General features: G+C 45.0%; 1 pseudogene across 1 annotated transcript; it reads left to right on the forward strand.

The window, feature by feature from the left end:
* Nucleotides 1-248: 248 nt before the first annotated feature.
* Nucleotides 249-19,476, forward strand: LOC120664325 (annotated as a pseudogene). The gene is made up of 22 exons (XR_005670836.1): nt 249-1,241; nt 2,477-2,592; nt 3,012-3,220; nt 5,249-5,365; nt 5,466-5,594; nt 5,678-5,803; nt 7,382-7,437; nt 7,531-7,630; nt 9,558-9,675; nt 13,730-13,936; nt 14,022-14,334; nt 14,908-15,001; nt 15,478-15,586; nt 16,028-16,299; nt 16,393-16,520; nt 16,640-16,874; nt 17,121-17,309; nt 17,393-17,676; nt 17,763-17,943; nt 18,052-18,294; nt 18,736-18,818; nt 18,918-19,476. The product of XR_005670836.1 is annotated as an uncharacterized LOC120664325 (transcript).
* Nucleotides 19,477-24,293: the final 4,817 nt, after the last annotated feature.

Below are 24,293 nucleotides of genomic sequence, written 5' to 3' on the forward strand. Positions count from 1 at the left end.
GGCGTCCAGCCCATTTTGCACTAGCATTTGCGAAGCATAAACAGTCGCTGTCTTCAGCTTTCATCCAATCTCCATCCATAAATCGAGAGCGCCGCTTCCAATTGCGCCCAGCTGTCTCTCTGCCACGGAGGCCCCACAGAGCCCCACCTACTCCTCCCGAATCCCGATGCACATCTGACGGCCCGGCTCACACCCGGCGCCCGCTGCCATCCTCGATTTCGTTAACGGAAGAGTGGAGAGCAAACAAGCCCAGTGGAGCGGAAGGCCGAACCATCACCAAACCCCAAGCCCGACCGCCCACCTCGCCGGCGCCGGCGATCGGCCGCCGCCCCCGCCGCCGCAGTAATCCCTGCCGTATCCGTACATTCTACGTGCGGCTCTGGGTCTCTGATGCGTTCCACCCCATGGCATCCCACATTCCCCTTCCCTGCCGCCGGCTTCCTCCTCCTCGCGCTCTTCGCCGTCGCATCGGGGGGTCCGGCTCCTAGACCATGGGGTTTCAATCGGGGGGAGGCGGACGGCGCGGAGGCGTACTCGATCCTCACGTTCCACGACTACACGCCGCCCCCGCCCCCCGCGCTGCCGCCGCCGCCGGCCGCCCCGGCGGCGACCTGTGCCGGGGACCTCCGCGGCGTCGGCGACCTCAACACCCAGTGCGTCGTCCAGAAATCGGTGACGCTGGGAGGCGGGGTGTACATCAGCGGCAACGGCAGCCTCGTAATCCTCGGCGGCGTCGCGGTCACCTGCGAGAGGCCCGGGTGCGTCGTCTCTGCCAACCTCTCCGGCGGCATCCTCCTGGGGCACGGGGCCCGCGTCAGTGCCGGGTGGGTTTCCTTTGCGGCGGCCAACATCACGCTCGGCGACGACGCCGTCGTCAACACCACCGCGCTCGCCGGCAACCCGCCGGACCAGACCAGCGGTGTGCCCACCGGGACGTATGGGGATGGCGGTGGACACGGCGGCCGTGGCGCCAGCTGCTTCGTTAAGGAGGGGCAGGCGCAGGAGGACTCATGGGGCGGTGATACCTACGCGTGGTCTGCACTCAAGACCCCAAATAGCTACGGCAGCAAAGGGGGATCGACTACCGTCGAGAAGGACTATGGTGGCGGAGGCGGTGGTGTAGTGTGGTTGTTTGCCAAGGAAATTTTGTTGAATGGAACAATTCTTGCTGATGGTGGAGATGGAAGCACCAAGGGTGGGGGTGGCTCTGGGGGCAGCATCTATCTGAAGGCCACAACAATGTAAGTATATTGCAGTTGTTTTCTGATGGATTCTCATTTCTCACTTCCTAATTCCTATTGTGTGGGTTGAGCTATTTATCAGGCATTTGAGCGAGCTGATGTAATGGAAGACTGAAATATCTTTCCAATTGGGAAAAATTAAGGCGTCTTTGGGCCCAATCAAGAATTGAGATAGTTTGTGCAAAGCTGTATGATTAACATGTCGCATGTAGTGTGGTAATTTAATACAAATACATACGGGAAACCCGCTTAAGTTTTTTGGATGATTAAGATATGAAGTTTTTGTTCCTCTTTCAATACTTCATTGATAAACTTAAGTAGCATATGGGGTATCACCTGCTTGACTTTTTTTTCAGTTGAATAATTAGATTATTATTTATGCTGATAATTAATAAACTTGAGCCAGATTTGTAATCAGCATGCACGCAAAACAGTTGATGGCAATTAGTGCTATACAATGAGCACTGAATCAGGAGAGCACCGCCAATTCTTTGACATCGTGAGATGAATACTAGCTTATGTACTCCCATCAGAGCAGCTGTTTAGTGTGCTTTTGTTAATTGTTAGTTGCACCTACAAGTAATTATGTGGAAAACATAACATGGTCATGATTAAGTTGATGTTAACCCTCATGGAGAAAGAAGAGTAGCCCCCCAGGTCATCGATTAGTAATAGAAATATAGAATAATCCTAGTAGTAGTCCTCTTGCCTAGCGGAGTCAGCCCTTAATGGGCAGACCAAAGATAAAGTCTTTTATGAAATCAGAGTTAACATGGCATGAATGAAACAACTGACACATTACAGAACAATGAGCTAGTCTGCTACAACCTAAGCTGCTAGTTAATATTTGGCAGTAAGTACATGGCCAATAAATTATATCAAGTCTACTTTAGCAACAGCCAACAGGATTTCTTGTCTGGTTGCAATTGAAGAGGGAGAATGTGGCTGATGGAGAATTTTAAAGTGTTGTTGCAATCTTTTTATCAACATTTCTTCCGCTTAATAAATTTGCAATTTGATATTTGAACTCATGTTCTTCCATAGCCTGGATGTTTCTAAGTGATGATGTAGACTTCTTTTCTGGCTATTCTTATTTAAATGCCATATGGTCCACCTGTGTATTCTTGTGTGTGTGTGTGTGTGGGAGGGGGGGGGGGTGCTCTTTTGGCTAAATTTGTTGGTGACAGATTGCTCATAGTTCAAGTGCTCCCCTTTTGACACCTTATCTGAACCAGGCGAGGAGGTGGCAAAATAAGTGCTTGTGGAGGCAATGGTTTAGCTGGCGGAGGTGGAGGACGTGTCTCCATTGATGTTTTCAGCAGGCATGATGATGCCCAAACTTTTGTTCATGGTAATTGGCCTGGTTTTGTTTTGCATTAGAGACTGCACATTTTGAAGCAGGCTACCTGTGTTTGCATCATTATATTGAAGTTATCGATCCATTTATTTGCCACTGTCCTCCCTACCTTATGTAATCTTACTTCCGATCTGTTATTCTACAAGGTCTATCAGTTGATGAGCTTAAGCCCTAAGTAGCAGGGATCCGGTGTTACCCATAATAGTTGGTAAATGGAGAGTACATGATCTCCTCAAGCTTCTTGATTTACTATGTTTAAATTTGGCTTTTTCTTGATCTGCTCTACTACTACTAGTATGGTTGCCAACACCTTTTACTTTTTTATCCTCTTTTTGGTGCCCCTTGCTCGGTTTCATCACTAGCCTATCGCAAGTTTCTTGGGACTAATAGGATTTGTTGTTGTTCTTGTACAGGGGGGAAGAGTTCAGGATGCTTGGACAATGCAGGAGCAGCTGGAACTCTTTATGAAGAAGTACCTAAGAGTATTACTGTTAGCAATGATAACTTGAGCACACAAACTGATACAGTTTTTCTAGATCCCCCATATGAGCCACTCTGGACGAATATTCTTATCAGAAATCGTGCCAAAGTTTCTCTTCCCTTACGCTGGAGTCGTATTCAGGTTGGATGCTTACAATATTATCTTTATGGATAGTGTAGCCAATACAATTTTGCTGCAAGTACCGCACTTGACAGCTTTGTTTGTCTTTGAGTTCTTATCCAGCTAGGGGGATTGCTGTTTGTTAGAGTATATTAGGCAACTCCGGATATGGTTAGTTTAGGATTGATTGTAATCCCGGGATAACCTTCTTTATCTCTAGGAGAGGCTACTTGCCCTCCAAGCCATGTACTCCTATATATACCGCCCAAGGGGCTCAATGCAATACATCGACCACATTATACACATTCTACTTTCCTACATGGCATCAGACGCCTAGGTTTTAGATCCTGACCTAGCCGCCGCTGCTTCCGCTGCAACCCGCGCTGCCCCCGGAGAGATCGATCTCTGCCGGGGGCAGCGCCCACCTAGGATGCGCCGCGGATCCCTCTGATCCGCGCCGCCGTCGTCGTCAACCAGCAGCAAAGGGACTCACCTTGCCGGTCATCGCCAGGATCCGCCGCAAGCACCGCCGTCCTCATCGTCCCTGCCAGCGCATCTGGCAATGTGCCCCCATCTACTCCTCCAGCGCCGTCACCACCGCTGCCCAGAGCGCGGTTTCGCTGCCCTTGTGCCGTCTCTCCACCTTCTGTGGCGGGCCGCCGCGCCGTTGGAGCGCCACCCCTCCCCACCGGCTCTCCTCTCCGCCCGTCGCGCGCGCCGGAGAGGAGCGCTGCTTGGGCGCACTCCACCCCCGATGTGCTTTCGCCCTCCTCCCTTTTCCCCTGTCTCTCTCTGTTTTGATCGACGGAAGAGGTAAGGTGACGGGTTGGCGGGCAACTGCTACATGCATCCGAGATTGTACCCGCGGGTCCCCTGCTGCTGTGGTTTTTTTATGTTTTTCCCGATTTGTTATCGGGTTTGCGTCGCCCTGTCGTTCGTCGCTGCTTCATCATCGACAGCACCAAAGGACGAGGTTGTTGCTGCGCCCTTCCAGGCTGCAGTGACGACATTCGTGATCAAGCCACCCTATCAGTGTCGTCGCCTTTTCAGGCAGTGGCGCCACTCGCCGCCGGTCTTCGTCAAGCAGGCGCTCGATCCGCCTCCGCGCCTCAAGCCGTTCTCGCGCGGACATCGCCGCCGATGTTCCTGAAGGAAGACGTTGTCGCCACCCCTGATCTAAGCGCGACACTTGCTGCAACCTGCGCCGTCGCCACCCCTGTCCTGAGCGTGACCTAAGTCGCAAACTGCGCCGTCTACCATCGTCATCCGACGCACCGTCCTGCTGCTGTCTTCGGCAAGAAGCTGCTGAGTTTGTGAACTCGAGCACCTCGACGACGCTTCGACCCGCGTCCCCTCCACGGCTTCGACCACGTCCACCTCGACTTCGGCTACTACGGCACTAAAGGGCTATCATCTGCATGAGTCTCCAGTCAAAGCTTTCGCACCGGCGTTCCGACTGCAGGGGGGATACGTCTCCATTGTTCTCCAGTCTGACCGTTCGTATTGCTACCGCTACTACTGCGGGTGGATGTTAGAGTATATTAGGCAACTCCGGATATGGTTAGTTTAGGATTGATTGTAATCCCGGGATAACCTTCTTTATCTCTAGGAGAGGCTACTTGCCCTCCAAGCCATGTACTCCTATATATACCACCCAAGAGGCTCAATGCAATACATCGACCACATTATACGCATCCTACTTTCCTACACTGTTATTCTAGGGCTTCTCTGTACTTTATATAGTATTTAAACCGCAGAATATTGTTCCTCCAAATCACAAAAAAGAAGAAGTTTTGGATACATGATCCCGAAACATAACTTTGACCCTTGTTTTCTACTAAAATGTATGTTTAGGACAAAGAAAAAAAATGATCCTGTGAAAGTCTTTGTTGATACATTTTTATAAATCTATATATACCCCCTCCAAGGCTCTGGTTGTTAGTGTGGTATAGGGCAAAATGTGTTATAATTTCAGTGGATTTGTAAATTATTTGACTAAATGTTTCTTCCCTTCTATAGTGTCCTTTTTTAATTGCTTTCTTCTTTCAGGCTCAAGGACAGATTCTTTTAGCTGGTGCCACTCTAACTTTTGGCCTGACACATTATCCGTATTCCGAATTTGAGCTGTTGGCTGAAGAACTTCTTATGAGTGATTCTACAATCAAGGTTCTTCCTTACTTTTGTTTCTTTGTCATTTGCAATGCGTTTTACAATTTAATGTTCTATATGTCGTTTATATACGACTCCATGTTTCAATCAAATTCAGGTCTTTGGCGCTTTACGAATGTCAGTAAAAATGCTCCTTATGTGGAACTCGAGAATGACTATTGATGGTGGCAGAGAATCAGGAGTAGCGACTTCCCTACTAGAAGGTAGCAATTTGATAGTCCTGAAGGTATGTTGGCAACCGTAAGGTGTGTTATGTCCTTTTTTGTCTGCCTTTACTGTATGTGATATTTTTGTTCACATGCTTGTCAGGAAGCATCCGTGATACATTCAAATGCTAATCTTGGGATTCATGGTCAAGGCGTTCTAAATTTATCTGGTCAAGGAGATACTATAGAGGCACAACGCCTTATATTATCGCTGTTTTACAACATATTGGTACATGAAAATGCTTTCTCTTTTTATTCATTCACAATCTCTGAAATTATTTTATTTGTATTGTACTGCATGCCCATTGTGCCTTTCTTAGCGCAATTGTATTGGTTTCTGATAGAGGTTGGATAGTTTTTATATCTTTGACGTTATTTAAAATAAAATTGGGCCTCTCATGAAGCTGTTGTCTGGGGACTTGATCACTGGCTTGCATCTTTTTTATGGCATTTGGCTGTTTTGCGTTTAGTCCGTAGTATTAAAAGCTTAAAATTCTCCTGAGAGAATCATGTTACTTTTCATAACCAAAGAGGGATTTCTAGGGTACCCACAGCCGGGTGGCGGAACGCACCCGCCTATTCCCAGAGAGGGAGTGCTCGGGGAGGTACTAGGCGATTGGGCTGATCTAGCTCTGAGATAGGCACACAAGAACACACGATCTAGAGTGGTTCGGGCCGCCGGAGCGTAATATCCTACGTCCACTGGGAGAAGTTTTGATCTCTGTTGTGTATGAATCTATCCTCTGCCGGGCCTTGGCTCTCACCCAGCCTGAGTTTTCCTTCTAGCGGGCGCCCCCTTTTATAGACCAAGGGGGCGGATACATAGGACGTTGGGCCCCCGACAAGTGGGCCTAACGTGACTATGCAGCATACTGCGCAGAGCATTTAGATGGCTACAGTGGTTACGAATCTTTCCTCCGATATGCCCTGCTAGCGCTACAGTGGTCTTCTCTTGTCCCGTCACCAAGGTGTCCGTTGGGAGAGCGTAGCTTGCGGCGTAGCCTGTGGAGGCTATTATGTAGGCGTCATAATGGGTGAAGCCGAGCCGTCGTATCCATCTGTTATGGCAGACTTGGCAGGCGCGGCGTGGGCGGCGCCAGCGGCTCCACTATCTTGGTAATACGCGATCAATAGTGCCCCCTGGTCAAAGAATCGCCTCGGCTTCCACTGCATCAATGCGGGCGTCCACCTACCACAATAAATGCAGTGGTGGGTGAGGCTTAGTATGGAGACCAAGCGGCCATGTACACGTGTCCGTGCTTGTAGACACGTGTCGGCTCCGGACCACCCCGAGGCAGGGCGTCGACTTCTTCCCTTAGCGAGGGGTCCGGTTACCATACAAGGGGTCCGGGACCCCTTGAGGGGTCTGGGACTTCTGCGGGGGTCCGGACCCCTCGGGAGGTCCGGAGCCCTGGCTGTTCGGGCTGCCCGCCTCTTCCGGGACACGCGTCGTTCCCGGATCTTTCCCAGTCGTGAGGCAGGTCCGGAACCGTTGTCGAGAGATCAGGACTCCGGACCACAGGGGTCCGGCTGTTTGGACGTAGTCAAGGATAACTTCAAGGCCCTTGCCTAGACACAGCAAGAAGGGGTACCCCAGTCCTGGGGTACCGACAAAAGCAATCAAAATTTTGTTTCTTCCATTCTTTGGATTGTTTGTGCTGGATGGCTGGTACAGTCATAATATGGGCAACATGGTTTTTGATATTTGTTTAACTGGTCCAGTTCAATACTTCATTGTTGCAGTTAGATTTTCTGTGTTTCCTAGCCATTTGAAGAAAATTGTAGTAATTGATAATTATTTTTTTAGGTTGGACCTGGAGCTGTTCTAAGGGGACCTCTTATAAATGGAAGTAGTGGCGACATGTAATTTACCACCTTCAAATTTTGTATTAAATGCTCTTTTTTATTGTTTTCCTCATTGGTCAAATGTTAATAAGATTTTGTTGGCAACACTAGGGCACCAAAGCTGAACTGTGAAGATGAGAGTTGCCCTATGGAAATTTTTCATCCACCTGAGGATTGCAACTTGAACTCTTCATTGTCTTTTACTTTACAGGTGTGCTTTATTTCTCTAAGTTGTAGCCTTCCCCAAGTTGTGATGTTTAATCTATTTATTTTAGAGTAAAATGCATTTGTGGTACTTGTTAAGGGTATAATGGTAATATCCTAGTATCTAGGGTTTGGGGTGTGTCTCATGTATATATAGCCCTTTGGGCCTCTCTCAATATATCATACAGTTCACTCTTCTTCTCCAATCGTAACATGGTATTAGAGCTGTAGGTTTCGATCCGTCCGCCACCCTTCATCATCCCGCTGTGCTGCTCCTGGGAGCATCGATCTTGCTCCTGGGGGCGGCATCTCCTCTAGTCTCTAGCCTCAAATCCATTTCTCTTTTCGGTTTGAGTCGCAGCAGCAGCAGACGTACCCATTTTGTTTTCCCTGTCGGGATCCGTCGCCTCCCTCCGCCGCCGTCGCGGCTCAGCTCGTCGTCGTCTCCGTCCCGTCGTCGATCTGCTCGCGGAAGAGGAGCAGCAGCCCCTACCCGTCATGGATCCGCCCGCCGCGGCCCTCTTCGCCGCCCGTTGCAGCTCGTTCCGGCGTCGATTCGTCGCCGTCGTCATCCACCCGTCCTCATCCGCGCCCGACGCGCAGAGCCCGTCCGCTGCGCCCGTCGCTGGGACGGGATCTCCAGTAGCCCCAAACCCGTAGATCGAGTCGCAGCAGCAGAGAACAGCAATACCTATTTTTTTCCCCTTCCGGCGCCCCCGTCCTGGCCATCGCTGTCCGCCTCCCGTCCGCGCGCGCGTCCGCCCCCTGCGCCGCGGGAAGGGGGGGGGGGTGCTGCAGCTGCTGCCCATCGTCGCCACCTTCACAGACTCCCCGTCGTCCGTCCGCCTGTCCTCGTTGTGTCGTTGCTGCTCTCCTGCCCGCTGGGATTGAGGCAGCAGAGGCCGTCGCCCTGCTGCGTGCTCTGTTCTGCACTTCTGCAGCTCGTGGTGCTGCATTTGGGGCTCCCATATTTGGGCCAAGGTGATGCTGTTTTGGGCCTGCACTTGCACGGCATCTGCCGTTGCTTTCATTTGCTTCTAGTCCCTGCTATCTGCTGCTAGGCTGCTCCTATCCATTATCTGCTTTTGTGTATTGCTTGCTGCTACTTCGTATAAGTCCATCCATAGTCCCATTTTGCTTGTTGCTTGTCTGTCTGCTTGCCAGAGGGGGTGTTAGAGTATAATAGTCAAGGGTAGTATAGTCTTTTCCTCTATTCTAGGGTTTGGGGTGTGTCTCCTATGTATTCTATATATTGCCCAAAGGGCCTCTCTTAATACACACACAGAGTTCACTCATACTCTTCCTTCTCCAACCGTAACAGTACTTAAATTTGTCCCATGGTGTCACCCAGGTCTTGAACTCCAAAAATATAAAATGCATATTTGGGTATCTAAACTTGTATGTGTGCCCCACAAGGTTCATATCCCACTAACCAACATGCACCATCCTATGTTCATGCTGATTTGAGTATTTGAGAACTCTTGAGGCATGCCAATAGGCAAGTTAGTGTTGGTTAGGAAGATTTTGACCTTGAGTGGTCCATTTAACAAGTATTGGAACTCAAAAATATGCATTTAAGGCCTACTTTTTGGCAGCCCTCTCAACTCCCCATGAAATCAAGAGTTTGTATGTTAAAAAAGCGTTGTAAATTTTTATTTCTAGTCTAAAATAGAAACAAATTACTTTGCCAAACATCCTTGATGTTGCCCAGCTTAAGCTACATCGATTCTTGGAGTTAGTGGTATCCACTCCAAGAGCAGCTGGAGCTCTGCCACAGGACCTAAGGGTTTAAGGGCCCTGGATGACACCATGGGATATGTTTGAGGACTGCTGGTGCATTTCACTCTTTATTTTTATTTCCTAAATTTTAAAAAATGTTGCGGGGAGATGCCTTTTAGCTTTACTTGTAATCCATGGTGGCTTTTGGCATGCAGATATGCCGCGTTGAAGATATTGATGTTTCCGGCCTTGTGCAAGGAACTGTCATTAATTTTAACCGAGCAAGAAGTGTCACTGTGGAGACATCTGGGACCATAAGTGCAACAGGATTAGGTATCCTATCATTGTTTTGTTGGTCTGAGACTCAGAAAATTAGGATATCATGTTCTATTGACCACCGAGTATGCATGGTGCCACAAACCAGACAACATATTTTTGCTATAGACAAGTTTGGAAAAGTTCTATGATAAAATTCAGTTACTTGGTTATTGCCACTTATCATAATCTGCTTACCTATTTGAGTCTGTACTTCTGCACTATGGGCCTTAAATAAGAGGATGGTCTGTCTATTGTCTTCACACTTTGTTGTACTATAGCTAAATATTCAGGTGTTTTGAATAGCTAAATTGGCTGTGCTATATTTTTTTTTAAACTTAGACCCACAAATATCTAATATTTCAGCTAAGCTGCTAAATGGTCTTTACTACCAGCAATCACTGCAGATTATATGGGTTTACGGTATACTACATGACTGGTCCTACAACTTGGCACTTTCACTTTCCTTTTTAATTTTCATTATTAAACACCAGCTTTAAAAGGTAATTCTTTTCAATAAGTAACACCAATCAAGTATACAATCCCTGAACTGTTCAAGGATAATACAATTCTTAAGCTGTATACTATGCTTGTGTTGCTTTCAGTTTACTTATTGAAATATGATTATTTTGTTAAACCATGCATGATCTAAAGTTTACTCACTGAAATATTCCCTCTTTTTTTGTTAATGTGTTTGTGTTTGCTTGTCTTGTAGTTTCAATTAATTTTAGTGGGATTAATCACCGAATATATTGTTTTGAATAACCCTTGTCTTGTAGTTCACGGGGGCTATTTTTTAGTGTGTTTCCTGCTAGTCTTGTAGTTTTAAATATTTTTTTTCTGAGAGCATGAGACTAATCACTGATTATGCTGACATATTGTTATGAATAGTGCTTGTATTGAATGGTAACTCCATGGGGGCAAATATATAGAGTATATGGTGTGGCACTAGGATTAGGAAAGGACTCTAATGGGAAGAGGAAAAGGACTCAGTTAACATATATATATTCCCAAAATAAAAATATCTATGTAGTACACCTTACATTGTAGCTAGCTTTACACCAGTGCTGTGTTGAGAATTCTCTTTTTGAGTGATAATCATGATTTGTTTACTGGAATCTGGGGCTTAAAATGAAATGAAATAATGCTTGTAACAACAAATAAATGTTATTGAATGTTCCAAATGTTTACTGCAAAGAAAAAAAGAGGATATTTTGCACCAATGTCATAAGATGTTGCTCTTATTTTACTACTATTACTAATGTTCAAAAACAAGGGCGATGTTCAAAGTTGTACTAACTACCGTGGGATTAAGCTAATGAGCCATACGATGAAGCTTTGGGAGAGGGTTATCGAGCATCGCCTAAGAAGAGTGACAAGTGTGACCCAAAACCAATTTGGGTTCATGCCTGGAAGGTCAACCATGGAGGCGATTTTCTTAATACGACAATTGATGGAGAGATATAGGGAGCAGAAGAAGGACTTGCACATGGTCTTCATTGACCTTGAGAAGGCATATGACAAAGTACCGAGAAATGTCATGTGGTGGGCTTTGGAGAAGCACAAAGTCCCAACTAAGTACATTACCCTCATTAAGGATATATACAAGGATGCGACGACGTTTGTCCGGACATGTGATGGCAACACCACTGACTTTCCTATTAACATAGGCCTACACCAGGGGTCAGCATTGAGCAATGTTTTCCTAAACGTTAAACGGTAAACAGTCGGTCACCCTTTGTTTAGTGTTTAGGCCGTTTAAACGGTGTTTAAACATAGTTAAACGGCCTGAACGGTTTGGCATATTAACATTAAAATATGCATATTTATGTACTTAAATGTCAAATATGCTAGAAAGTCTACATATTTGCACGTGTAAAAAGTAACTATTCTGCCAAATAATCTTTCCGGAAGAAATTTAAATCCCACAACATTTCATATACTTACGGTGCTACTTGGTTTGGTATTGATTGTGGTTGTTGTAGTCCTCCTATTGACTAGATTATGAATTAAATGATCATCTAGCTCATTTAATCATGATTAACTCGACTCTGTTTAGACGATTTAGACGGATTTTAACGGTTTAAACGGGTTTAAACAGTCCAACCGTTTAATTCACCGTTTAGGGCCTAAACGACACGGGTGACCTCTGTTTACTGTTTAAACGCTGTTTAAACGGACTAAACGGCCGTTTAGGCGAACAGAGGCATTGAGCCCTTATTTATTTGCTTTAGTGATGGATGAGGTCACAAGGGATATACAAGGTGAGATCTCTTGGTGTATGCTCTTTGTTGATGATGTAGTGCTAGTTGACGAGAGTAGGACAGGGGTTAATAGGAAGTTAGAGCTGTGGAGACGCACGTTAGAGTCGAAAGGGTTCAGATTTAGTAGGACCAAGACCGAGTACATGATGTGCGATTTCAGCGCGACTAGACATGAGGGGGGAGACGTTAGTTTAGATGGGCAAGTGGTGGTCCAGAAGGATACTTTTCGGTATTTAGGATCGGTGCTACAAAAGGATGGCGACATTGATGAAGATGTTAGACATAGAATTTCCGCTGGCTGGTTGAAATGGCGGCAAGCTTCTGGCATCCTTTGTGACAAGAGGGTGCCATAAAAGCTAAAAGGCAAATTCTATAGGACAACAATTCGTCCGGCGATGTTATACGGTGCTGAATGTTGGCCTACAAAAAGGCGACATGTCCAGCAACTGAGTGTAGCAGAGATGCGGATGTTGCGGTGGTTTTGCGGGCACACAAGGAGGGATAGAGTCCGGAACGAAGTTATTCGGGATAGGGTCGGGCGGCACCAATTGAGGAGAAACTTATCCAGCATCGGCTAAGATGGTTTGGACATGTCCAACAAAGGCCTCCTGAGGCGCCGGTGCGTAATGGGGTTTTTGAGCGGGTCGATAATGTAAAGAGGGGTAGAGGTAGACCTAAATTGACGTGGGATGAGTCGGTTAAAAGAGACCTTAAGGATTGGAATATCTCTAAAGAAATAGCTTTGGATAGGAGCGCTTGGAGACTAGCTATCAATGTGCCTGAACTTTGAACTTATTTCTTTCGGGTTTCATCTCTAGCCTACCCCAACTTGTTTGGGAATAAGGCTATGTTGTTGTTGTTGTACTAATGTAATTTTTTTATATAAATATAATATCTATTTTCTAAAACCACCACTATTTGGCTTGGTTTCAAACAAAACTACAACTTTGTGACTACTCCCCATTCATTACCAATTGGGTCCACATGTCAGCAACATATTCACCATAGTTGTCACGTGGGCAAGCTGGCCATGAATTTGGTTGGTTTGTGAAAACCTTGTTTTGGATCTGTCTGATCTGAGATAAGTCAGCAGTTTCCCCTTTCCTGTTTTTCGCCTTCTAGGCCCTTCCTGTGCACCGCCTGCACTGTGCCTCTGTTCCTGTGCCACATCCGCCTGGGCCATCTCCGGGATGATGCCCTGCACATCCGCGCCACATGCCACACTGCTTGGAGTATTGAGAAAGATTGGGGATTCCCCTATAACCAGTTAGTAGGGATTGAGGAAGGGAAACTGCTGTCTATCTACTGGCCTTGAGGGTTCACGGTGCAGTGGCAAAAGCCACCGGCTGGGGAGCTCCCACCCAGGGTTCAATCCCTGGGTGCTGCACAATTTGTGGAAAACAAAAAAATCCCCTCGTCGCGCCTCCTGTGGGGCATCCGGCTTGTGGCAACGGTGCAGTCCAACCAGGGGGTCGTTGATTGTGGGCCGGCCCAAGCAACGGCTTGCTGTCCCGGGTGTGCTGCGGGGTTCGGGGGTTTTCTCGGTCGGGAGATACAGTCTCCTTAATTGAAAAACTGTGGGGGCGGTCTTACCCCCACCGGCCGAGTTTTTATGTTTGAAAGAAAATATTTATTTGAACTGGTAGAATGGATGAATGGTCCAAATTAAACAATGACATGACTAATCACTCGTTCATGTTAGATTAGGAATTTGATGCGGATACTTCAGTTTAGAGATTCTTTGCTAGTTATCAGCATACAATAAAATTTGCTAGTTATTCTGGAGTTTAAGTTTCTTCTGTTTGCAGGTTGCCAGGGTGGAATTGGACAGGGGAAAGCTATAAGCAGTGGGATTAGTGGTGGGGGTGGGCATGGCGGTAAAGGCGGTGATGGCAGTTATAGTGGCGATCATGCAGAGGGTGGACCTGCATATGGTCATGCTGATTTACCTTGTGAACTTGGCAGTGGCAGCGGCAATGTCAGTGCATCTTCAACAGCTGGTGGTGGTATAATAGGTATCAAATATTGTATATCTATCATTCTTGCCCTCTACTCAGTCAGTGTACCTCTTAATAGCACTTCTGTATTGCAAATTTTTAGTGATGGGTTCTTTGGAGCAATCTCTGCCTATCCTCTCCCTTTCTGGCTCAATTGAGGCAAATGGTGGTAGTTTTAATGGTGTGGCATCTCATGCCACAATTGGAGGACCAGGTGGTGGTTCTGGGGGTACAATTCTTCTTTTTGTGCGGACTTTACTCCTAAAGAAGGACTCTGTACTCTCTAGTGTTGGTGGGATTGGAAGCAATGGCAGTGGTGGAGGTGGAGGGGGTCGGATTCACTTTCACTGGTCCGATATTCCCACTGGAGATGATTATGTTCCTTTTGCAACAGTTAAGGGAACAATAATTACAAGGTGTGTTTTAATTCGGATGCTGTCTGTCAGCCTCTCTTCCTTTATATTACTAGTTTTGAATTATGTTGAAAGCCTTGTTTTGTATGCACTGTATCTGCATGATTGTTTAGTTTTAGTTTTAATAATCCTACAGCATTTTGTGCTGCCGAGGATAGGAGACTGGGAGGGAACAAGAAGGCAGAATTTTTATTCATTTTGATGTTGATTTTTCAATCCTTTGGTTTTTCATCACCAGTATAAATTTATTGTTTTGCTTTATCCTGTTACTGCCTTTTTCACCCCTTCCACATTTTAGTATTAGTCTTAGTTTCAATTTTGTTTGGCACACCTGGGTTCCACATATTAGTATTAACCTTCTTTTCACATGATCAACTGGATTGCTCGTAGGTTGTGTGAGTACCTCCCTAAAGGGTTCGGATGCCTTGAGTCAGGCAGATGTCTTCTCCCAGTGGTCTCTTTTGAATCTGTGTTTTTTTATTGTATTTTATTGTTCAATGATGATGCCTTAAGTGCCTTCAAACTTTTTTTATTGTGTCGCTAAATTGCTGAGCTGACCATTTGTTTCTGCTACAGAGGAGGAGTCAGTGAAGGCCATGGTTTTCCTGGTGAGAATGGAACAGTCACAGGAAAGGATTGCCCAAAAGGTCTTTATGGAACATTTTGCAAGGTAACTTGTGAGACATCAGATGTGCTTTCTTACCTCCTTTGGGCCAAATCATATAATGTGTTATGTTCAGAAGATTGGTTCCCCATTTCAGTTTTCTCGTGTATCAGGGACACAATCCAATGTAGTAGCAAGCTTTTTGTGCTCTGCTATTTTTTTAATAGAACTCTGAGAATGGACACAGCTTTGGGGTGAGATAGCTTAGTAGGTTAGTGAGACCGTTGTTATTATTACTAGAATTACCTCCTTATGCTTTTTCTGTACCTCTTTTTGGGTTTCATCTCTAGCCCAAATGGTCTTGTTGACTAAAAGGCCTCGTTGTAGTTTACTGTCACTATTGGTGCAATCACATGACATAAACATACACATACACTTATCAACCTAGCAGGAACCCTCAATTATACCTATATTTTTTTAGTTTAACTGGCTATTGCTACTTCTACTTACACTGTTGCAATGCTTTCTGTGGAAAAATACAGGAATGTCCTTCAGGAACATATAAGAACATTACTGGATCATCTAAGTCCTTGTGCTCACCATGCCCTCCAAATGAGCTACCTCACCGTGCTGTATACATAAGCATCCGAGGTAGTTCTTGCTGCGTTTTCTTCTTGTTTGAGAAACATTAATCTAAACCGCAGATCGAGCACGTCTTATAAGTAGCAGACTGGAACTATATGCTTTTGATCTCTGACATACATATATATGCAGAGTCCGTTCTTCTAAACTTCTGTAGTGTCACATGATTTTTTCATGCACTCCTTTGTCTCATAGGCATGTCTATAAAGAAACCTTTGAATGGTGTCCTCATCTTTTCTTAAGTCATTAAAAAAATATAAAATAGTGTTAGGCTGGGTCTCGCTTGTATATATTTTTTGTTCTTCCGTGTGGTTATGAAGTTTCACGTCTGTTGTCTTCTAGTTTTTTTAATCCATTCCATTTTTTGTTGTTTCATAACTTTTGTGTTAACTATGAAAGTTTCTGTCAGTTTGCCTGTGTGTTCTAAACTTAGCATTATGTTTTTGACAGGAGGTGTTGCTGAAACCCCATGCCCATACAAATGTGTGTCAGATAGATATCACATGCCTCACTGTTTTACTGCTCTTGAAGAGCTGATATATACATTTGGTGGACCTTGGTTGTTTGGCCTGCTTCTTTCTGGACTTCTTGTTTTGTTAGCTCTTGTTTTGAGTATTGCTCGGATGAAGTTTGTTGGTAATGATGAGTTACCTGGGCCAGCACCGACTCAGCACAGCTCCCAAATTGATCACTCTTTTCCCTTCCTTGAATCACTAAACGAGGTTGTGAAATTTATTCTATATACTGATTCAATATCTTATTAAGCTGTGGTGAGATCAATTTCAGTTTTACTGAAATTTCTGCTAATGGTGCAGGTATTGGAAACAAACAGAGCAGAAGAATCTCACTGTCATGTGCACAGGATGTATTTCATGGGTCCAAACACCTTCAGTGAACCTTGGCATCTCCCACACACCCCACCAGAGCAAATTTCAGAGATTGTGTATGTATGCCGATCCTCTGTTCAATTTCTACCATTTTGTGTTTTCAATTCTTTACCGATTTCTTTCTCGAATCCAAATTTTACCTTATCCCTGACTGTTTTCCTGACTATTTTTTCAGGTATGAGGATGCATTTAACAAATTTGTTGATGAGATAAATGCTCTTGCAGCCTATCAATGGTGGGAGGGTTCAATTTATAGTATTCTCTGTATACTTTCATATCCCATGGCATGGTCCTGGCAACAGTGGCGCAGGAGAATGAAATTACAAAAACTACGTGAATTTGTTCGATCTGAATACGATCATTCATGCTTGCGGTCCTGTCGTTCACGGGCACTTTATGAAGGGCTGAAGGCATGCATATATTATTTTCTGCTTTATTTGCAGCTCTTTTCTAATGTTTCAATTTCATGATTGCTTTATGTCCGTCAAAATTCGTAAACGGTACACATGAACATGCCAGATAACTTGTAGGGATTGAGCTACAACTTTACAGTTATTTCTGAGGCTGTGCATCACCTGCAACTTAAGTAGTAGCAGAAAGCATAGGTTGCATTCTTAGTATTGCCGATTGATAATTTATGGTTTTCAAATTTGTAGGTAGCTGCTACTCCAGATTTAATGCTGGGTTATTTAGATTTCTTCCTTGGTGGGGATGAGAAAAGGACTGATCTTCCCCCTCGACTTCATCAAAGGTTTCCAATGTCCCTTATCTTTGGAGGTGATGGAAGTTATATGGCTCCATTTTCACTTCATAGTGACAGAGTGGTTACAAGTCTTATAAGTCAGGTTGATTCTGAAAAATTTTCAGACTGTACCAAATTGCTGAATTAAACCAATTATTCCCTCAACTTATTGATCTCTTTTCGTAGGCTGTACCATCGTCAATATGGCATCGTCTTGTAGCCGGATTGAATGCCCAGTTGCGTTTGGTTCGTCGTGGAAATATAAATGCAACATTTCTTCCTGTACTCAAATGGCTTGAAACTCATGCAAATCCTGCGTTGAACGCTTACCGGGTGCGTGTTGACCTTGCATGGTTCCAAACTACAGCATTAGGTTACTGTCAGTTTGGTCTTGTTCTTCATGCTCTGGGGGAAGAGGTGGCTGCTGAACTTCAAGGTGGCTCTTTAATTAAAACCGATCAGCATTCAGTGTGAGTCATTTCTTACTTGCCTGGGCATTTGTATTCTTTCCCTCTGATCATCATGTCTCCTTAATCACTCCCCCTATATCATACAGAAGCCAGAATACATATGATGATTCTCGATTGGGACACTCAATGTCCAGCGATGCTCTTTTGCGTAAAAGGATAACTGGCACCATTCTCAATGTTGAAAACTTAAAGATGCTCAAAGACAGGAGAGATTTGTTTTATCCTCTCTCTCTTATCTTGCACAATACAAAACCAGTTGGACATCAGGTGATTGTCATCTTCACAGATATAGTAACATACTAACATAGTCATAGTGCATATGACGAGACTTACTGCATCTTGCACTCACCATGGTTCTTTTGCTTTGAACTGCAGGACCTCGTTGGCCTAGTCATCTCAATATTGCTTCTTGCAGATTTCAGCTTAATCTTGCTAACTTTCCTCCAACTATATTCATATTCTATGGTTGATGTTTTGTTAGTCTTGTTTATTCTTCCTCTTGGGATACTGGCACCGTTTCCTGCTGGGATAAATGCTCTTTTTAGTCATGGACCGCGGCGGTCAGCTGGCCTTGCTCGTGTGTATGCCTTGTGGAATATTACATCACTGGCTAATGTTGTAAGTACTCATCCATCCTTGTCTGTATCTGGATTTTACTTTTACAAGCTCATCAGGTTGTTTAGGTTAAGAATCATGGGAGTTATGTAGCATCATTGCTGTCTGCTAGAGCATTTATTGGGGATCACATACACATATTGCCATTAAGACTTCAAGCATGCACCCCCCTCCCCCCCCCCCCCCCCCCCCCCCCAAATGTAAAACTCAGCAGTAGACACTACTCCAGCAGTGACCTTTTTTTCCAGTGGTTTGTCAGGAGAGAAAAAAAAACTGAGAGAATGTGTGATCTGGTTTGTTTTGTTTTGAAATCTTCCTGATTTCCATTTAAATTATGTTTGCTCCTTGCATGTGTACGTTGTTCATTTTTCACATGGCGTCTACTTTCTTCACAGTAGCTACAGTAAAGTATCATGTTTACCTACAAGTTCACATAACTCGCAGATCGTGGCTTTTGTATGTGGAATTCTGCATTATAAGTCATCAAACAAGAAACATCCAAGCATGCAGCCATGGAATTTTGGCGGGTAAGCATCTATTCCCTTCCTGCTAAGAGGTGGCAACTGAACGTGTTCATACCTGAACAACCTTTTACCTAAGAACCTTAACCTTTAAACTCTTGGCAGGGATGAAACCAGCTGGTGGCTATTCCCAATAGGACTTGTGCTATGCAAATGCATTCAAGCTAGGCTTGTGGATTGGCATGTATCTATCTTAGAGATCCAGGACCGTGCAGTTTATAGCAATAACCCAACAATATTTTGGCAGTGACAGCATTTTGGATCACAGAAGTGGCTCAGGATGGGAGCTTCACAACTCAAGTTTTTTGGGAGTTGATAAAAAGAAGGCTAGGGAGAGTCCGTTCTTTGTCGGCCAGTCAGGGGAAGCATGTACAAAGTAGAATGCTTACAGATGCCTGCCATTGACTTATAGTGCATCCTTGACCTTTTGTCCAGTCGAGACCCAACTTTGTTTACCTTGTACATAGGAAAAGGGTTTAGTTGATCCATTCATTGTATGATTTAGGATTTAGACACCACAGGATTATATATTTACCTAAGCTAATCTCCAATAGATAGTGGGAAATATCTCTCCTTTTTTTTTGTTGAAAGCGCTCTCGGGGTCGTTTACATAACTGTCAGGTTGGCGCGCTATGCGCGCCAATATCAAAAAGTTGATCTAAAATAATAATGAAAAAATATTATCTCTTACTATGTTCAAAGCAACATCGTATCTATGCATTGAATAGAATCTAAAAGTTAGAGTTTGAGATTGCATCAATTCCAAGCATTTTAGTTTTTTTTAGTAGGTACAGTTGATGGATTGGTTTACATAGATTATTAGTTTTGGTGGAAAAAAAGATAAGATTAGCAATGAATGAATGATTCAATTATATTTTGTGAGTTTACGAAGTGAAAGTAAAGTCCAAAAGGTAGTAGGGCTACCATATGTCCAAAAAGTCGTGTTATTATTTTTTGTATATAGAAAATAATAAAATATATTTTATGCGTGAGTCCCAACTAAATAGTACGTAGGGCACAAAAGAATAGTACACAGGTCCCACATGAACCCCAATTGAACAGTACACGGGTCCCACGTGAACAATACACGGGTCCCACCTGAACAGTACACCCACCTGAACAGTACATGGGTCCCATGTGGGTCCCACCTAAACAGTACATGTGCCCACCTAAACAGTACATGGGCCCCACATGAATAGTATATGAGACCCATGTGGGGCCAAAACGCACGGGAGCTCCCCAAATCTTGGCCCGTTAGTATAGTATATTAATTACATTACATTTATGTTTTGCTGCAAAAGATTTGAGGCATCAAATATGTGGGGTTTTTTTCTGTTAGATGAATTAAAGCTAAGGATGGCAACGGATTAGGTTCGAATTGGGTGGAGTGTCTGGGCACCCAAAACTAAAACCCTAATTTAAAACATGAACCCGAACCGAACACCATTTCGGGTGAAAATTTATCCCCAAAACCGATCCCCAAAACTGAACCTGCGGATACCCAAAACCCGATTGGATACCCAAAATCCGTTTTACATAATAATATAGTAAGAGCAATAAGTACTTCCTATAAATATATACATGATATATATAACATTCACACATATAAGCAAGAGGCAATAAATAGTAAATAATTTTCTAAGTCAATTTAGGATAAATTTAGTAGTTTAAATAAATAAAGTTATTATTAAGTATACTATAAAAACAAGAGGTTTTATTCGAAATGGGATCCACGGGTGAAAAACCAAATCCGAACCCGAGGCTATTTCGGAACCATGAACCCGAAAACCGTGGGTGAGGAATAATCCCCGAAACCCGAACCCGCTAGATTTGAAACCCGTGGATATCCGACTCGTACCCGCCTCGTTGCCATCCCTAACAAAAGCAAATTATTGACATGCTGATGTTTATTAACATGCCATATATTGCTGTGGTGATCCCTCATCAACAAAAAAAATTCTGGGTCCGATCAGAGCCAGTGACTTAGTATCATACCAGCCTCCAGTAGGCGTTCTGTGCCGCACAGGTATTGCTTTCCCTTAGGATAAATTTTGGTTATAATTTTAATATTTGGTTAAAATTTTCTGGATTCTGCCGTTTTTGTGACCTAAACATTTCTTCCAGAAAACTGGAGGTAAAAAAAGTTGTTCAAATCAATGGGTACTAGTATCCTCGGGAAATCCACCATTGCAGGCAAGAGAAGAAAGCAAGCTGATTTTCTATTTTCCTATTATTTTCTCTAGTTATCATCACGGCACATTCTGCTGTAGTTTGCTAGATACCATGGTATTTTGGAGTTTCAGAAAACCTACTCCTCACCAAACAGAGCTATTGTGGTAGCTGATTGCCTGTGCGGCTGTGTTGTACAGCCGGATCTAAGTTCTAGTTAACACATCCGTACATGTACGTCGCTTTGTGTATACGTAGAAAAATTGTGAAACGGATGGTGATTTTTTTGGCCCGTAACCAGCCTTAAGTGGGTACCCTCCAGTAGGGTTTTGTACCTGCCAGTATATTGATAAAGATAATGTTGGTGAAAATTTGGTATCTGGTTAAAAAAGATGAAATTATCATGACAAATTTGTGGGCAAAAGTGATCAAACTTTATCTCGAAAAATTAACAAGTCTCATTTTAAGATCCCAAATCTTAATAGTTTCTTCTTGTGTAGGAGTATTAATTACCAAAGTTTTTGGGTCGTTTGTTACAGGACAAACTCAAATGATATTAATTTAAGAGCGTATATGAAAATTTTTACAATGATTGAAAAAAATATGAACCGTCCATTTGAAAAAATTCTAAAGTAGGAAGTACCTAGTAGAATAAAGTACCCAATACTTCCAAAATGTGGGACCAAGTACCAAAATGTTGGACCGAATGCTAACTTAATTTAATTTTATAAATATTTTCCATAGATCAATGACTAGAAAAAGTTTCAAGGTAAAAGTACCTGAAAGTACTTTACCATCATTATAAAAGAGCTCATGTAATATTTGTTCTACTCCCTATGATTTATGTGCTCGTCCCTATAACTCGAACATAGATCTATACTCTGTTGAAATGCCAAAAGAAGAAACCGTAATGAGAATAGCATTAGACGATAGATAGAGGGCACCTCATCGAGTATGGACGAAGAGGCAGCTCTTAAGCATTTGGGGAATAGCTTAAAGAGCTTAGCAAGGCCTAATGTGTCGCTGTTATGAACTTGTGATGGATGGTGGAGACGCATACTCTCTTATACCTTGTTCAGGTTGAGCGAGAAGGAAGATGCCGTAGATAAGTGGAGAAAGCAAAGTGTTTATTGCTATTCTTCCAAGTTTGTGATCGGAAATGCAAATGGTACTCGACCATGACAAAGCTTTTTTTTAAAGATCCTGAATCTTACCGGTTTGTCGTTCATTAAAAAAGAGAAACAATTGACCATATTTATAGGTAAACCGGACTGGAAACCGAACAACTACAACTACAAACCTACAACTAAGCAACAACCGGTTAGATTGGGACATCAACCAGAACACACTCAACTTTGGTTAGTCGGATTGGAACATTGACACGAGCCTCAAAAAAAAAAAACTCCGCCCAGTTGGATTTGGACATCGACCCGAGCCTCCGTGAACTTTGCCCGGTTGGACTGGGACATCGACACAAGCCACCACAACCAACGCCACATCTCAGCGTTGGGAAACCACCGCCCAATCAGATTGGTACATCGACACGAGCCTCATCAGAAAACTCCGCTCGATCGGATTGAGTCATTGACACAATCTCTCCTATCACGCCCATTGCCTCCAATCAAACTCAACAACTAGCAGCATGAGAAGTAGCCAGGAGCCTCTAGCCACGCCACCATGCCGCCATTGGCGCCGCTACTTGGGAACTGCCAGCCAAGCCACCATGGCATCGTCAGCATTTACCGAAGCAAGCTGCCGCTAGCCACACCGCTACGGCGTAGCTGCCGCACCCCTACAGCTGGACAGAGTGGGAATGCACAGGACAACGCCTCCAAGGAGGTAAATGGCATTCGAGGACGTTGTCGTCGACTTGCCGGCAGAACCGACATTGCTTTCGTCTGAGCTTGCCCAACTCCTGACCAAACTAAGCAGGGAGCCCTCCCGCTACAGCGCCTCGCTAGGCGCGTGCGCTACCTCCTCATCTGCTGTGCCTGCGCGTAGCCAGATTCGCCAGAGGCAAGCTCCCCCGTGTGCAGCCACCCGCCACGGCTGCCGACCAGCCGTTGCAGGGCCGGAACCAGGTCTCGGCATTGCCTCCTTGACGTCTGCGCGCGGCCTCCACCTAGCACTCGCCGTTGGTAGTCGGCTGGCGCGCCCTAGCCGCTTGGACATCGGATCTGACAGTTGCTGTGTCAGATCTAGCGCCAATGACCCCGTAGCCACCAACCGCCACCCGCGCCAGAGAGCGCCCTAGCCACATAGACCACCTGCTCCCCTTGTGCGCCACCACCGCCTTCACCACGCACCATGCGCCGCCACCGCCGCACGGCCAGTCTGTCGCTGGGTCGCGATCATCTACAACCTCCTGGGCACCTTCTCTGCCATGAACGGTCCCCGCCAGATCTCATGCACGCGGCTCGAGAAGTCTCCACCGCCCTCCTAAGAAGCCGCATGGACTTTCGGCAGCTCCCTCTAGCGACGATGAGGAGAAGAGGAGAGAGATTGGAGGGGTGGTGGCGGCTAAGGTTTGAGTCGCCGTCCGAGTCACCCAAGCGGGGGGCGACGTGGGGGGCATCGAGAATCATCGTCCTGCAGGAGTTACCATGATCAAGCTTCTTGTTTTTTTTTTTAAAAAAAGCTTCTTGGTTTTTTTTCTTTTACTTCTTTTTTTTTGAAGTTTTCTTTACACATAATAAATCATTTTGTCGATTGCGTACGATTGTGTTTAACCCATACCCACTGTCGTTAAAAGGTGCACTGTTGCCAGGTGCACTGTTGCCAACTCCTCTTAAGTCTTAACACAACTTGTTTCCCCCTACCACAAAAAAGTCAGCTCATCCCTGAATCACGACACTTTCATACTTGGAAGCAGGACTTTGCAGATTGTAATCTTCACAATCCACATGCTATGCAGGCAGTTCCGACTTCCAACTGCTGAATTTGTAGCTGTCGACGTGTCAATTATTCTGTCAAGCACGCGGCATCGGGTCCCTTTCCCCCCGTGCGAACGCGAGGATCAACCAACCAGCAACGGCCAGTCCGCTCGAAGAAAACAACACACGCGTCCTCGCCCGTAGCCGCTGCGTGCTTGGCGTGGTCTGACGGGCGGGATCGCCAGAGATGCGTCCATCTCCCAACCGCCAGTCGGGTGGCCAGTTTGCCCACTACGCCTTCACGTTCGTCTCCTCGTCGCCATGAATCCCAACGTCCACTGGGGGTGCGAGATTAAACGCGAAGTGGACGGCGACGGCGAGGTCTGAGGCCGTGGGAGATTAGAAGGGGGAATTTCGCTGTGCATGTAGGTGTTGCCGG

Source organism: Panicum virgatum, chromosome 3N (genome assembly GCF_016808335.1).
Source record: "Panicum virgatum strain AP13 chromosome 3N, P.virgatum_v5, whole genome shotgun sequence".
NCBI lineage: Eukaryota > Viridiplantae > Streptophyta > Magnoliopsida > Poales > Poaceae > Panicum > Panicum virgatum.